Raw genomic sequence first — 14606 nt, 5'->3', positions numbered from 1 at the left:
CGCGGGATGGCGCGGACGGCCGGTCCCAGCCGCCCCTCCGCCGCAGGGGCGCCCGCCTGGCACGTCCCATCCCGTCCCCGCCGCTCGCCGGGGGCAGCTGCGCCCGGAGCTGCGGCGGGGCGGCGCGGTCAGAGGGGCCGCGGGGAGCGGCGAGGCTGCCCCTCGGAGCGGGGTCTGCGCGGGACCCGGCGGTGCGGAAGGGGCCGGGGTTGGCGGCTCTGCGGGGCGGCGCCGGGGCGGGGCGGCGGGGGCAGGTGCGGCGGGGGCGGGAGCGGCGGTGACGGGCTGAAAATGGCGGATCTTTCGAAATGCGGCGGCGGCCGCCGGCGCTGACGGGCCCGGGCCGCCCCCGCCAGGTGAGACCCGGCCCGGGGGCCGCGGGGGGAAAGCGGCCGCGGCGGCGGCTCCGCGCGGGGCCCGCGGTCGCCGGGGCTCGTCGCGCCGGGCCCTGCGGGGCCCGGCTGCTCCGGCCCGCGGGACACCGCGCAGGGTCGCCCCAGGGACCGGGCTGCGACCCGGACCTGCCGCCCGAGGGGCCCGGGGAGCCTCCGGGGCCGCGCCGGGCTCGGTGCCGGGCGGTGAGCGTGTCCCGCCCGTGTCAGCGGGGCGATGGCCCGGGCGCTGCCCCGCGCGGCGGGTGCGGCGCTTTCTTGGCTCGCCCAGGGTGTCAGGGCGCACCTGTGCCTTGAGCGCACCGCTGTCCGGCCCTGGACAGCCCCCGAGCTCCGGGGGAACGTGTCCAGTCCTGGGCTCCTCAGGACAAAAAGGATAAGGAGTTAAGGGAGAGGGTCCAGCGGAGGCCACAAAGATGATGAGACGTCTGGAGCATCTCTCTTAAGAGGAGAGACCGTGGGAGCTGGGCCTGTTTGGTCCAGAAGACTGAGAAGGGATCCAGTTAATACATAGAAATGTTTCAAAGGCAGGTGCCAAGAGGTTGGCACCAGACTCTTTTTGGTGGTGCCCAGCAGTAGGATGACGAGCAATGGCCATAAACTAATACGCAAGAAGTTTCACCTCAACATGATATAGAACTTTTTTATGTTGAAGGTGGCAGAGCACTGGAATAGGCTGCCCAGAGAGGTTGTGGAGTCTCTCTCTCTCTCTCTTGAGATATTCCAAACTCACCTGCATGCATTTTTGTCACCTGCTCCAGGTGACCCTGCGTTGTCAGGAGGTTTGGACTAGATGATCTCCAGAGGTCCCTTCCAACCCTGACGACTCTGTGATTCTGTAAATGTAACTGGACCATCTTTTGGGATGGTCCCAGCTTCTCTTGTCACCACTCTTGTGTGTTATGAGGCATCTGTGATTCTGTGATTTGCATTCAGAATGTGTCATTAATTATTCGTGACCTTGACTTTGAAGCGCGCTGTGTACTAATTATGTAACGCTTGGTATTGAGGTTTTGGGTTCTGGAAAGCACTGTGGCATCCACAGGATGTGCAACTGTCCACTGGAATATAGTGAAAAAGCTCTCATACCTAAGATTTCCAGTGAAGAAAGAACAGATATTTAAACAATTTGTCATTAGATTCATCCTTCTGAACAGTTGTTTTAAATATATTACAGTTATTATAGGAAATACTGAATATAGAAAAATAATTTTAAGTATTCTTTGCAATGTTTACGTACAGCTGGCAATAACAAACAGGCAATGAATAATTGTGGCTAACTTATTCACAATAGCTTTTGGCTTATGGGAGGCAAGAAGAATAGCTGAAAATATTTCTTCTGTCAGTGGAATCCTTTTATTCCTCAAGACATCCAGTTTACCTATCCGTCAGCAAGCGGTAACTGTTAGTTACATGCCTGGTATGGACCCACAGAGATGTGTGGCTGTATTGCTCTGTAGGCCAAGCACTCTTAAAGGCTGGCTTGGAGAGTGTGTTAGAACATACTGCCCAGCTTCTCTAATGGGTTAAAAAAGTACTTCATGCTTGTTGTAATGCTGTAAGCTTGGAAAGTTTGTTATGCAAGGTTGGTTGTTCAGGTTATGTATCAAAAACTACCTGCTGATGTTTGGTTTGCTTATACTCCTGTAATGTCCAAGCTCAGATAGTTTGTAACTGAATGCTCTGAACAGTTCAGCCAGAATTCTCAAAAAGGTTTAACTGCTTTCAGGTTCACTATCTGCGAACTACAGGTCAATATGAAGTGTGGTGAAGAGTGCTTTCAGATTTCAGCCTTAGAGCCATTGTTATCTCACACATTAGGATATTTTCGGTTTGGAAAAGCAGTCAAAGCCCCTTACGTTCTTTTCCCTTATGCCTGTTGGAAAAATATTTAATGGGGAAGAAAAAACACCTAAGGTAGATTGGAGGTGGTGTGTGTTTTGATTTCTGCTCCAGCAAGGAACCATGCTTCTTTATCTGTCACTTGGTCTGCTTGTGTTTTTGTTCCTTTCCTGTGCTACAGAGGTGGTGCTTTCGTCTTCACATGCTGTCAGAAGCACATCCTAATGTCCTACAGTTTGTGTACTGTGACAGCAGGAGGGTACCGTAGGCTATTTTATAACAAGTACCTAGGGGACAAACTCATGTTTGTTTTGGGTTTTTTATTATTATTCTTAGTTTCAGGAGCTCCGAGTGAGAAGAGGAAAACAGTTCTCGAATTCTTGATTCAAGGGTTTGTATTTTGCCAGGCCTTATATTTGAGTAGCTTGGTTTCCTCAGTTGCTTAGAAAGCCGATAAGCAGCATGTGGCTTTCAGTACAACCTGTGACCAGGCTCGCTCCCTTGACAGCATCAGAAGTATGAAAAAAAATTTTCTTGCGTAAGAAAGAATGAGACTGATGGAATAATCCATTGATCAGTCATGGAACGCACAGCTACATGATGTGAGAGATTCAGGTTTGTCATGTTCCAGATCCTGATGTAGATTAGTGGCTTCTTAACTCTTTCGGCTTGTGTGTCATGCCCCTTCAGGAGCCATCCTTCTGCAACCAGACATGTTGCTTACCTGTGTGAGGGTTATGTCCTTAGTTTTGGGCTCTGCTTTGATCTGTTGTATGAGTTCTAGGTACATACTGAATCCCCATCTCTATGGACTGACTGTTTTGGATGTTTTCTTCCTTTGGAGTAAAAGCAGTTTCTGTTATAGACTCAAGAAGCCTATCTGAAAAAGCTTCTTTCTGTTCTTGTGAAAGATCTTTTGGGTGTGATTCCTCAGTGCTATTGTGGTGCTGGTAAACTTTGAACTGAGCTATCCAAGCACACTGACTCGCCAGAATTTCCTTGCTACTTTGTAGAGAAGTTTCCTTCCTGGGTTGCACACCAGTGTCAGCAGCATGGAGAAAATGAGACTGTGCTAGCCCACCGTTTGGTTTGGATGGCTGGCTTTGCTCCAGCCTGGCTCCTTTATCTGGGCTGCCCTTGCAGCTACATAGATGGTTGATAGCACAAGGAGGAGGGAAAATGTATGGAAATGGATGGGCAGATGCCAAAGGTGGACAGGAGACTTTTAGCAGCAGTGCTGACTTAATACTTGCAGGGAATTGAAATATAAGGAAAGTAATGCTGCTGATCATGTGCACACAGAGGTCAAAGTAGCAAATGATGCTATTTGAAATAGCAGTGCAATAAAGGTATTGCTAGGATATTTCTCACATTATCATCATCATCATGGCTGGGCTTCACAAACGAAGATTTGGGAAGGGCTCTACCCACATCTGTTACAAGCACGTTGGTGGCTAAAAAGGCCAATAGGAGATAGACACGTGCGGTTGCAGAAGGCACAGCAGAAAGACTCCTTAGGTGGTGTATTCTGCAAGGCACGATTCTTTCTGCGTTGTCTTTTCTTCTCAAGAGTGATCCTGTGTGCGTTCTCAAAGGCATCAGCAGCGTTATAGATGGTGTGTCTCCAGGCCTCCCGACTGGAGGCCAGAGTAGACCGGTTATGGTGATCAATATGGCCAAGGCTGAGATGTTGTTTCAGAGAGTCCTTGTAGCTTCTCTTCGGGGCTCCTCTCATGCAGCAGCCAGTGGCAAGTTCACCATAGAGCAAGATCTTAGGGAGGCGGTGGTTGGTCCTTCATCCTTGAGACATGCCCTGCCCAGCGCAGCTGTGTTCTCATCAACATGGCCTCAATGCTTGTGACTGCTGCTTGTTCTAGAACAGATGTATTGGTCACATAATCTGACCAGTGAATGTTTAGGATTGTACGGAGGCAGCGTTGATGGAAGTGTTCTAGGAGTCGCAGGTGGTGGCAGTAGATGACCCATGATTCAGATCTGTATAAGAGAGTAGACAGCACAATGGCTCTGTAAACACTGATCTTTGTACTTTTCTTCAAGTGTTTATTTCACCAAACTCTTTTATGAAGCTTTCCGAAGGCACTATATGCCTTTGTTGTCTATCTCTCCGTCAGTCTTACCATCCGAGGAGATGAGGCTTCGCCAATGGTGATGTGGGGATGATGGAAGACTTCCTGAGGTGCAGGTTGATGGAGAACTTCTGTCTTCTTTAAGCTGACTTCCAGCCCAAAGAGGTCAGCAGCGTCTGCAAAGCAGGATGTTAAACGCTGCAGAGCTGCTTCTGTGATTTCTCACATTAAATCTATAAAATTGTATCAGGTGCTTGCTTTTGTTAGTGTATGATTAGCAGTTTGTTGACATATAATGTTTTTTAGCTTTTGCTTTTCCTTTTAAAATTATAATGGAATCAGATAATTAGGAAGAAGTTCTTTACAGAAGGGGTAATCAGGCACTGGAATGGGCTGCCCAGGGAAGCGGTGGATTCTCTGTCCCTGGAAATTTTTAAGATGAGACTGGATGTGGCACTTAGTGCTATGGTCTGGTAACCACAGCAGTAGTGAATCAAGGGTTGGACTTGATGATCTCAGAGGTCCTTTCCAACCTGGCTGATCCTATGATTCTATACCCAGAACTTGCCTAGGGAAGAAGGATCTCTTCATAACTGGTATGTGGAGAACTGGTTAAAAGTTTGTTGGGTTTGTTTTTCTCTGTCCATTCTTAACAAGAAGGCAGCTAGCACCTCTGTTATGACAGTAGTAACATGAGTTTAATCAATCTTCCCATGGAAAAAACCCCAACCAAACAACTAAAAAAAACCCCAAAACACAAAGCCAAAAACCTTAACTGTATAATATAAAATTCTCATGTACACATCACTTGATAACTGTCAGTTTGAACGTGTAGGCATTGCTAATTTGTGTACCTTGCCCATTCTTCTGATCTGCTGCACACAGTTGTTTGTGTGGTGTGTCAGGTAGAGAGTGTTCACTTAACAGAATGCAGAGTAATGGGAAGGGAATGATATGTGTTGGTTGAGTGAAGTATGGTTGCCTTGGGAACTGTTTTGCAACTATAGATGGTTAATTTGTAGTAGAAGAACACCTGATATTTTCTTAAGTATTCCTTGTAACTGTTGAAAAAAAAGACTGGATACTTACACTTGTTACATATTCAGTGTTTTGTAAGGACTAAGGCTGGAGATTTTTTCTTGCTATAGTTTGCCACTGGTATTGTATTTGATAAATCTAGAACCATGATCCTCCGGGAAACATGCAGGCAAACTGCTTCCCTGTCCTATGTGGAGAATGGGAAAGAAAATGGAAATTATTTTGTCTGTGTTCCACTTACATATTTTGTTACTGTGTTCAAACGATTTGCTTTCAGTCTGCAGTTACATATGCAAACATGGTGAGTTTGCAGGCTTAGATGATTAATTTTTCCACTTACCTTTGTTAATCATAGTGTCCTTATGGATTAATCTTTTTCTGGTTTCATTACCTGCATTTTTTAAAAGCAATCTCTAGCTCAGTAAGCTTAAACAAAAGAGACCGTTGAGAAAACAGTGCTGAGTGATATTTTTGCAAGTCTTTGCTTTACGACAAAACAAACCTTTCCATTTTAGAGACAAACTGTAGAGTGTCAGAGAGAGTAAGAAAATGGGGAATGCATAAAATGAATGACACTATTTTGCCCTTTATTGAAATGATGGCAAAATTGAAGAACAGCAATTAATTAGGAAAGTTGTACTACGGCAGGATCACCTGTGTGCAGTTGTGCTTTTTCATTTGATAACATACCAGCAGTACAGGCTGAGTCTTGGGTATACATATGCTTCCGTGGAGGTTTTTCTGACATGCCAGGTCTCAAGAGTTTCATAATAAATGCATTTCCTATCTTTTTGTGCCATTGCTCTTGGTGAATTTCAATTGACTGGAATAATTGATGTGTGCTTGTTTGTGTTTGGCAAAAACGGATGGGAGAACACAGCAAACAAGTAAATTTACTATTTACTTTCTTTATTTTTTGTTGTTTATAAAATAATGAAAGGATTTGTTTCTCTGAGGTTTATTTGTTTTCCCTTTGAAATCGACTTAGGCAAACAAGTGACTTCTTAATTGTAGCTTCATTCTGCTTTGCATAGGTAGGTGTTCTAAATCACTTGCATTAGCAAGCAGTCAGGAATCTCTGGGGACCATGAGCCTTTTGCTTTTATGTGGTGCATTCAATCTTTTCTTGAAATAAGTTTTGTCTATTTGCTGGGTTAATGCCTGGAACATTAAATGAAGACTGGGGGTTTTTTTTCCATTTGCAAAGATGAGTTATGGTGCCAGTGCTGTGAAGTGGCTACACCGGAGTGACCAACAAGGCTGTAGGCAATTTTGCACCTACACTGATATTAGCAAAGTTTGTCACTTCTCTTTTCCTGTGGGAGAAAATGTATATGAGCTACAGATTCTCCCAAGAGAGAAGCAGAAAACACGCAAGAGGGAAGCTGCTTTTCAATTTTTACTGTGCTGCTAGAATGACTGAGAAAAATAAGGGCTTATTCTTTCTGTTGGACAGGAAGGTGAGTTTTAGTGTTATTTCAGCAAAAAGAAATCAGTTGAATAAAAGGTTTTGACAAGTTGGATAGCCTGGATTCTTGAAAACAAAAATCTTTAAGGACGTTGGTATCATAGGTTGCTACATTGGTTTCTACTATTTGTTTATGGCTGCAACATAAGATCTTAGTTGTCCAGATCATGAGAACCTGAGCTGTCCTCAACAATGCAGGTGCATTTTGCACAAGAATCCCATAGTCGCTTATAAGTTATATTGCTGCTGCTCAGTTGGTTTTGATAGATTGTGCAGGTTGACACAGAGCTGCTTGGCTACATGTCCTGAGCTGGATTCTGGAGGAACTTAGTGAGGTGCTGTGACACCCTCTGGTTCAGGTATGTCCAGCTCTGTGGATATGTGGTGCTTTTAACTCTGTTTAATTGTGAACTAGGGCAGCTGAGTCACAGCAAACAACCTGCCAAGCTGCAGGTCAGCTTCAATGTTCCATCACAGATAACACTGTTAATCCCCAGTCCTCCAAATTATGGATTTACAGTTGGCAAAAGCTTCTTTTGTGTATACAGAGTTGTCTTAGAGGTAGTAGAGAGGGAAGCTGTGAGCTAGATCTTGCTACATAAAAAAAAAAAAGCCAAACAACTTTTTTTCAATGGAAAAATACAGTTAAGGCTTGGCATGTAATTGTTTCTTCTCTTACTCATTCTGAGAATGAGATGAACATTCTGGATCTATGTCAACTCAGTGTGGTGGGGACTTGTCCAAATGGTGGTCAAGCATGTTTGCCACAGAAGTCAAATTTGGAACAGTATCCTATAAGGACAGAAAGGGATATATTGAGCAGCATGAATGGTGCATGAGAAGAATTCTTTCTAGGTGGCCTTGTTGTGCTGTCTGGAATAAAGCATCTCCTGGGACAGGATCAGATACAGTGTCAATATTTCACTGTCACTTCCAGCATATTGAAAACAAAGGTTGTAGGAGACGCTGTGTGCTCCTAGTCACTGAAATGCTTCTCTTTGGCTAGTCCTGTCTGTGAGCTTTTGGGGGTTTTTGAAGTGTTTATCCAAAACTGTTGGTTTTCCGTTCACCTAATGAAACTTACCCGTTTGTGTTTCAGAAGCTCTTCAACCTTTTATGTTATGTCACATGAGACTTCAGAGGTCTGAGAAGCCTACATTTTAAGTGGCCCACGTGGTTCTGGGGCAGAGATGAAGATTCCACTGAAATTCCCACTTTTCCCATTGAATCGATCTCCTGACTCAAAATCTTAATTTGAAATTTAATTCCACAAAAGTCAGTCGGTTATTGCATGGTCCTAGTTATATAAATGGACTTTCCCAAAAATAACATAGGGGTGCTTCATCTGGAGAGTAAAGTGGGAAGGAGGGGGTAATAGTGTTTTTTTGGCACCTGAATGAAGTCACAGTTTGCCTGCAGGTGAGTTACTTATCTTCAGCTCAGCCCTTCTGCAAGTAAATATATTCTGCACTTGTGAAGTGTTGTCACGTTTAAAGCTGGTGGAGCTGCTGAGATTTGCAGCTAGAAGCATGTTTTCTCACAAATCCCTGCAATATAACTGTTGAAGCTATTTTTGCTTTTCTTTTAATGATCCACTGGACTCAAAAATGAAAAGAACCAACTTAGATTTCTAGGATACGTTTAAAAAGCAGTAGTGGTCTTAGCAGCTTTCACTGCTGTTCAGATATTGCCATCACTACCTTGAAAGCATTGTGGTTTGTGGTCTTAAGATTTTTACTTGGTTTTCGTCTCTTTGTTCTCTTAACTGCGAAAAGAATCATGTGGTTGCATAAGACGCATAAGGAATTACGTTTTTAGGACAAAGTGCTTTTCTGTGCCATTTTTGAAATTAAATACCCCACTGAAATCAGTGTTGTGTGGGGGTTTTTTGTTTTGATTAGAATGAACTTCACGTGTTGTACCTTCAGCTGGACAGTGCAGGTGTAGTATAGGTGTGGTGCACTGCATAATCATCATGCTTCCCAGTGGCAGAGTGTCAATGAAACTGGTAGGTTACAATTCTGTTGTGATGAACTCTTGCTCATAAACATGTGTAAAATGTGCTCTTGCTCAAATTGCTGGCAACAAGCCTAATCTTAAAGGTGCCCAATGTGATAACACCTGCTGAAAGTCTGTGAGGAACTTGATATCAAGCCTATGATGGCAGTTTTCGTGCTCGTTGTTTTTGAGAGTGTTCTTGGTGTGATATCGCTGCGTGTTCTGAATTATTCTGTAGCTGTGCATTCAAGAGGTGTTCAAAATTTGGAAAGCGAGACCTTTATTTCAACCTGTACTTCAGAGTCTGAAATCTGCAGTATTTGGGCCTGGTGATAAGTACTCCTCATGTTTCAGGTTTTGGTTTGTTTTTTTTCAGTCAAGAGAAGTTCACTGCATGTTTATTCACTTTTAACTTTAGATTCTTATTGCCTTAATATTGGCCTCCTAATATTAAATACAGAAAATTGAATAACTTTATGTTATTTTGTTGGTTTTTTTTTTTCTTTTGGTCTCACCACAAAGTTTGCATAGGGTTAGAAATGCTTCATTAAATATAAAGGCCCTGGAATATACAAACCCAAATTTTGAATTGTTCATGGCAGTGAACACCTTCAGAATGTAACACCTGTGCAGTTCTCTGGTTTAGCATTTGTCCTACTGTATGTTGTGAAAATGACTGAAACTGGCATAGAAACCAAGAGAAGGGTGAAGGGAAGTGTTCTCATTTTTAGTTTCTATTTTATTTTTAGTTTGTCTAAAGCTCTGCTTGAAAGTAGAACATTGTTTCCAGTTACAAAAGGCAAAACTGAACTGCTTTGAAGTATTCTGCTGCAATGAATGTTATTTCCAGTTCTTTCCTGGAAAGTTGCTCTGAGTATTGTGTGTGGTAAACAAGCAGTGTTTAAGACTTTAACCCTACCATGGTAAAAAGGAAAGGAGGATGTACTCTTCAGCACACTCTGGAATTTAGTTAGCACTGGTGAGGATTAGACCCTTAAAGGACACCAAGGACTTCTCAAGAAGCAGGTTTATCATCAGCTTGCTGATCCTGGTGCATCTTCAGAATGACATGGGAGTCTGAGTTTTTGACTTGCTATGAGCCACAAGTAACAAATGCTGAAAGTATCCATTGATGATTATGAGTAGATAGATAGATATCTCTGCAAATTTGAAACATAGACATGGCTTGAAATGCAGACTAATATTAGTAAAATGGTGTGGTCTTGCCCTTTTCTTAATGGACATTTAACCAGCATGTGAGAGCAAGGGAATAGCTACAAGCCATGCATGGGAAAGTAATTTGATCTTTAAGTGGCTTAGTTTTCTAGATACTAAGGATTCTGAGCAAGTGCTTGGAGTTTTGTTGGGTAATACTGCTCAGTACCTCACAATGGCTGGAATGTTCTTCCTTAATAATCTTCTTTTTAATAGATGGTACATTTGGGCAATGTAATTGTTTGTTTGTGGTGAAAAGGGGATTGTCCAAACTGGAGCTAGATATCTCTGTGTTTTGAAATGCTGGTTTTCCAGGAAGCAATGCACTCACATGTGCAATATGATTCAACCATTTGCAATTTGTATGACATGCTGTCTTTATCAAAAATTTAGTTGTAGCTTTTTTCCTGTTTCTGTCTTCTGTTTTGCCTGAAAGGCTCTGACTCCTGGGGATTTTTGGTTAGGTACTCTATCTAAGGTCCTTGTTAGTTTAATGGTAAAAATTGCTTTTGTACTTGGCGTGTGTAATCTAATTTCTGTGGTAGCATGCTGTGATTCCTGGTATGTGAGAAATAGTTCTGATGTGAAGAAAACAGCTATAGGTCACAGGATAGCTGAGTCTTGAAGTATATTTGTAGCAGCTGTTGTGGTGAAGGAGGAAGATACAGTCATGTAAACCGTTTCAGTTTTTAAGACAGTAAGACATGAATTTTTGAAAACTTTAATAAAATATCCTTTTTTTTAGTTTACAGCATGTTTGTAAAGAACATCATCTCATTCTTCCTCTGTGGGTTGTTTTGGGGGGGGGAGGGGACATTCATTGTGTTTTAACTGTCGTTGACAGTCTTTTGTAGTATTATATGTCAATTATAGCAGCCTAGAGAGCTTAGTAACTGTTTCATGGTTAAATAATTGCAGCATGCTTTTTTCCCCCTCCATCCCAAGAACTGGAAAATTAGGAAGGTGAATGGGAGTAAGTGAATGAATTGCTACTGCAGTGCAGTGTTTCCATTGGACTGTACTTAAATTTTGCTGTTGTTGCAGCTTCCAACTGCTCACACAATCACAGAATGGTTGGGGTTGGAAGGGCCCTCTGAAGATGATATAGTCCAACCTGCCTGCCAAACCTAGAGCAGGCTGCATGTGTTGGTATCCAGGTGGATTTCTGCAGAGAAGGAAACTCCACAACCTCTCTGGGCAGCTGTTCTAGATCATGGCCACACTGTTCCTGACACCCCCAGGATACCATTGGCTTTCTTGGCCATAAGGACACACTGCTGGCTTGCGGTGAACTTGGCCACTGGAACTCCCAGGTCCTTCTCTGCAGAGCTGCTTTCCAGCAGGTTGCTCCCCAACCTGTACCAGTGCTTGAGTTTATTCCTCTCCAGATGCAGAACCCTGCACTTGCCTTTGTTAAACTTCATTGGGTTCCTCTCTGCCCAACTCTCCAACCTGTCCAGGTCTCACTGAATGGCAGCACAACCTCCTGGTGTATCAGCCACTCCTCCCAGTTTTGTATCATCATCAAGCCTGCTTGCTGAGGGTGCACTCTGTCCCTTCATCCACATCATTTAACAAGTCGAACAAGACCAACCCAGTACTGACCCCTGGGGAACACTGTGACCTACAGGCCTCCAACCAGACTGTGTCTGATCACAACTCTCTGAGCTCTGCTGTTCAACCAGTTTTCAATCTACCTCACTGTCTACTCACCCAACCCACACCTGCTGAGCTTACCTGTGTGGATATTGTGGGAGACAGTGTAAAAAACCTTAATGGGGTCAAGAAAGACAGCATGCAGTGCTCTCCCCTCATCTACCCAACCAGTCATTTCATCACAGAAGACTGTCAGACTGGTCAAGTATTATTACCCCTTGGTGAATCTGTGATGACTGCTCCTGATTAACTTCTTCCACATGTTTAGAGGTGATGGCCAGGATAAGCTGTTCCATCACCTTTCCAGGGATTGAGGTGAGACTGACTGGCCTGTAGTTTCCTGGGTCCTCTTTTTTGCCCTTTTCAGAGACTGGAGTAACGTTGGCTTTCCTCCAGTCCATGAGTGTCTCTCCTTTTCTCCATTACCTTTCAAAGATGGTGGAAAGTAGCTTAGCACTAATATCTGCCAGCAGATCCCTCAGCACTTGTGGGTGCAATCCCATCAGGGTCCCTGGATTTGTGGGTGTTAGGTTTGCCTAAGTGATCTCTAGCCCTATCCTCCTCAAGTAAGGAAACTTTTTTTTTCTCCAGACTTTCTCTCTTAGCTCCAGGGTTAGGGATTCCTGAGAGCTGGCCTTAGCAGTAAGACTCAAGCAGAGAAGGCGTTTGGTAACTCCATCTTGTCTGTGTCCTTTGTCACCAGGGCACCCATCTCATTCAGCAGTGGTCCCACAATTTCCCTAGTCTTCCTTTTGCTACTCATGTACTTGAAGAAACCCTTCTTGTCCTTGACATCTCTTGCCAGATTTAATTCCAAATGGACCTTAGCCTTCCTTGTCATGTCTCTGCATAATCTGACAATGTGCCTATATTCCTCCCAAGTGGCCTGTCCCTTTCTTCACATTCTTTAACCTTCCTTCTTCTGTTTAAGTTTTGCCAGAACCTCTTGTTCACCCATGTTGGTCTCTCACCCGGCTTGCTTGATTTCTTACTCTTAGGAATGTGCCAATCTTGAGTCTGGGGGAAGTGATGCTTGAATATTAACCAGCTTCATTGGGCCCCTCCAGGGCTCCAGGGCTTTGTTCCACGATACCCTACCAAGCAGATGCCTGAAGAGGCCAAAGTCTGTTCTCCTGAAGTCATGGGCGCTGTGTGCCCTCCTCACTGCCCTGAGGATCTTGAACTTCACCGTTTTATGGTCACAGTAGCCAAGGCTGCCTTGGAGCTTTACATTCCCCACCAGGCCCTCCCTGTCTATGAGCACAAGGTCCAGCATTGTACCTCTTCTCATTGGCTTCTCTTATCACTTGGGGAAGGAAGTGATCAACAAATTCCAAGAACCTCATGAATTGCTTGTGCCCTGCTGTGTTGTCTCTCCAACAGACATTGGGGTGGTTCCCTGTGAGGACCAGGGCTTGTGAACGTGAGGATGCTCCCGTCTGTCTATTGAGGACCTCTTTAGCTTGGTCTTCCTGGTTGGGTGGCCTGTCTATACATGTGACCCCTACTGTAATGTCACCTGTCCCCACCCTTCTCTTAATCCTGATGGAAAAGCTCTCGGTTGCCTCCTCACCATCCTCAGGCAGAGCTCCGTGTGCTCCAGCTGATCACTGACATAGAGGATGAGACAAGATAAGACATAGATAAGAGACAAGGACCCCCCCTCCTTGACTCTTATGCCTGCCCTTCCTGAAGAGCCTGTATCCTTTTATTCCAGCACTCCAGTCATAGAAGCCATCCATCCCACCACATCTCCGTGATGTCAATGAGATCATATTCCTGCAGGTGTGCACACATCTCTTAACTGCTTTTGTTTATTCCCCATACTAAATATGTGGGGGCATAGAGGCATGTAAGAAGGGTCCCTGATGAAGCCGATTTACTGGCTGGAATTCCTTTGTGCTGCTCTTTGAGTTCTGTCTTGCTGACTTACGATCCATCTCCAGGCTCTGGGCACCTCTTGCTGGCGCTGGCATAAAAAATCCAACACCTGGGCACACCTTTGGCAGAAGGTCTGCTGCCTGTCTCTGTCCCAGGAGAAAGGTCTAGGCCCTGGTGCTCAAGGCCTGGTGATTTTAAACTGCTTAATCTCTAAGTTTTAAGACCCAAAAACCGGATTTTTTTCCAGCTCAGCAGCCTTCGGGAGTTTACAGATCTGCCACTGTTGGAGAGGGCAGATAAGCAGAAGCTGAAAAATTTGAAAAGCCTATAAGCCTAAATTTTGATTGCATGTGGTTGACAGCATCTCATTCTTCTCAGTTAAATCATGAAGGATTCATTCTGTATTTCCCCTTCTTCCTCCTGCTGTTGCTTTTGTTCTAATGAATGGCTTTGGGATTGGAATAAATTATATTTTTAAACCTTTACTAGTTAAGGTTTAAATATGCCAATTTATTAATGTAACCATACAATTATTATGGGGGTTTTGAGTTTTAAAATCCTCAAATGTGAGCTATGGCCTGCTGACAGTCCTCTGCTCCACCTTGATCAGAAAGAGGAGGGATAGTGTTGGCACATTTTGGTCTCAGCAGTGGAAATGCCAAATGTTACCCCTTTTTTACTGGCTGATGGGTGATACTGCATTCTTTTGTATTCATTTTTGTTTAGAGTCCATTGTAGTTGGAGTGAACAATTATTGATTAGGTTGTCCACTTTTACTTCTCTGCCATTCATCTGACCCAAGTTTCATTCTCCCCCTTCTTGAGGGCAGGCTTCATTGTTCTTCTTCATACTTCTTTTTAAGGATTTTTGCAGTTTACAGCTTGGGAAGCTGAAACTACTTGCACTTGCCGGTGCTTAATAGTGCTACACTTAATTGTGTGTATCTGGCCAAGTTTTACAGAACTACTAACAGATACTGCAGTATCTGGTAAGGATACTTAGTTTCACTTAGCATTTGCTGTGCATGTG

The 14606-nt window shown here is 44.1% G+C and overlaps 1 protein-coding gene across 4 annotated transcripts in view; it reads left to right on the top strand.

Annotated features, from left to right (window-relative positions):
- LIN54 (lin-54 DREAM MuvB core complex component) overlaps window positions 1-14606 on the top strand; it is a 44069-nt gene that overhangs the window by 412 nt on the left and 29051 nt on the right. Inside the window, exon 1 of one of the 4 annotated variants that reach the window (XM_064651654.1) lies at window positions 271-356. The exons of the other annotated variants lie outside the window; for them this stretch is intronic. The gene's annotated coding sequence lies outside the window, so the exon portion shown is untranslated. Of the gene's footprint in view, window positions 1-270; window positions 357-14606 lie in introns of those variants that run through there. 4 annotated transcript variants of the gene reach the window in all.

Source organism: Pseudopipra pipra, chromosome 4 (genome assembly GCF_036250125.1).
Source record: "Pseudopipra pipra isolate bDixPip1 chromosome 4, bDixPip1.hap1, whole genome shotgun sequence".
NCBI classification, from domain to species: Eukaryota; Metazoa; Chordata; class Aves; order Passeriformes; family Pipridae; genus Pseudopipra; species Pseudopipra pipra.
This window is presented reverse-complemented; position numbering and strand designations above follow the sequence as displayed.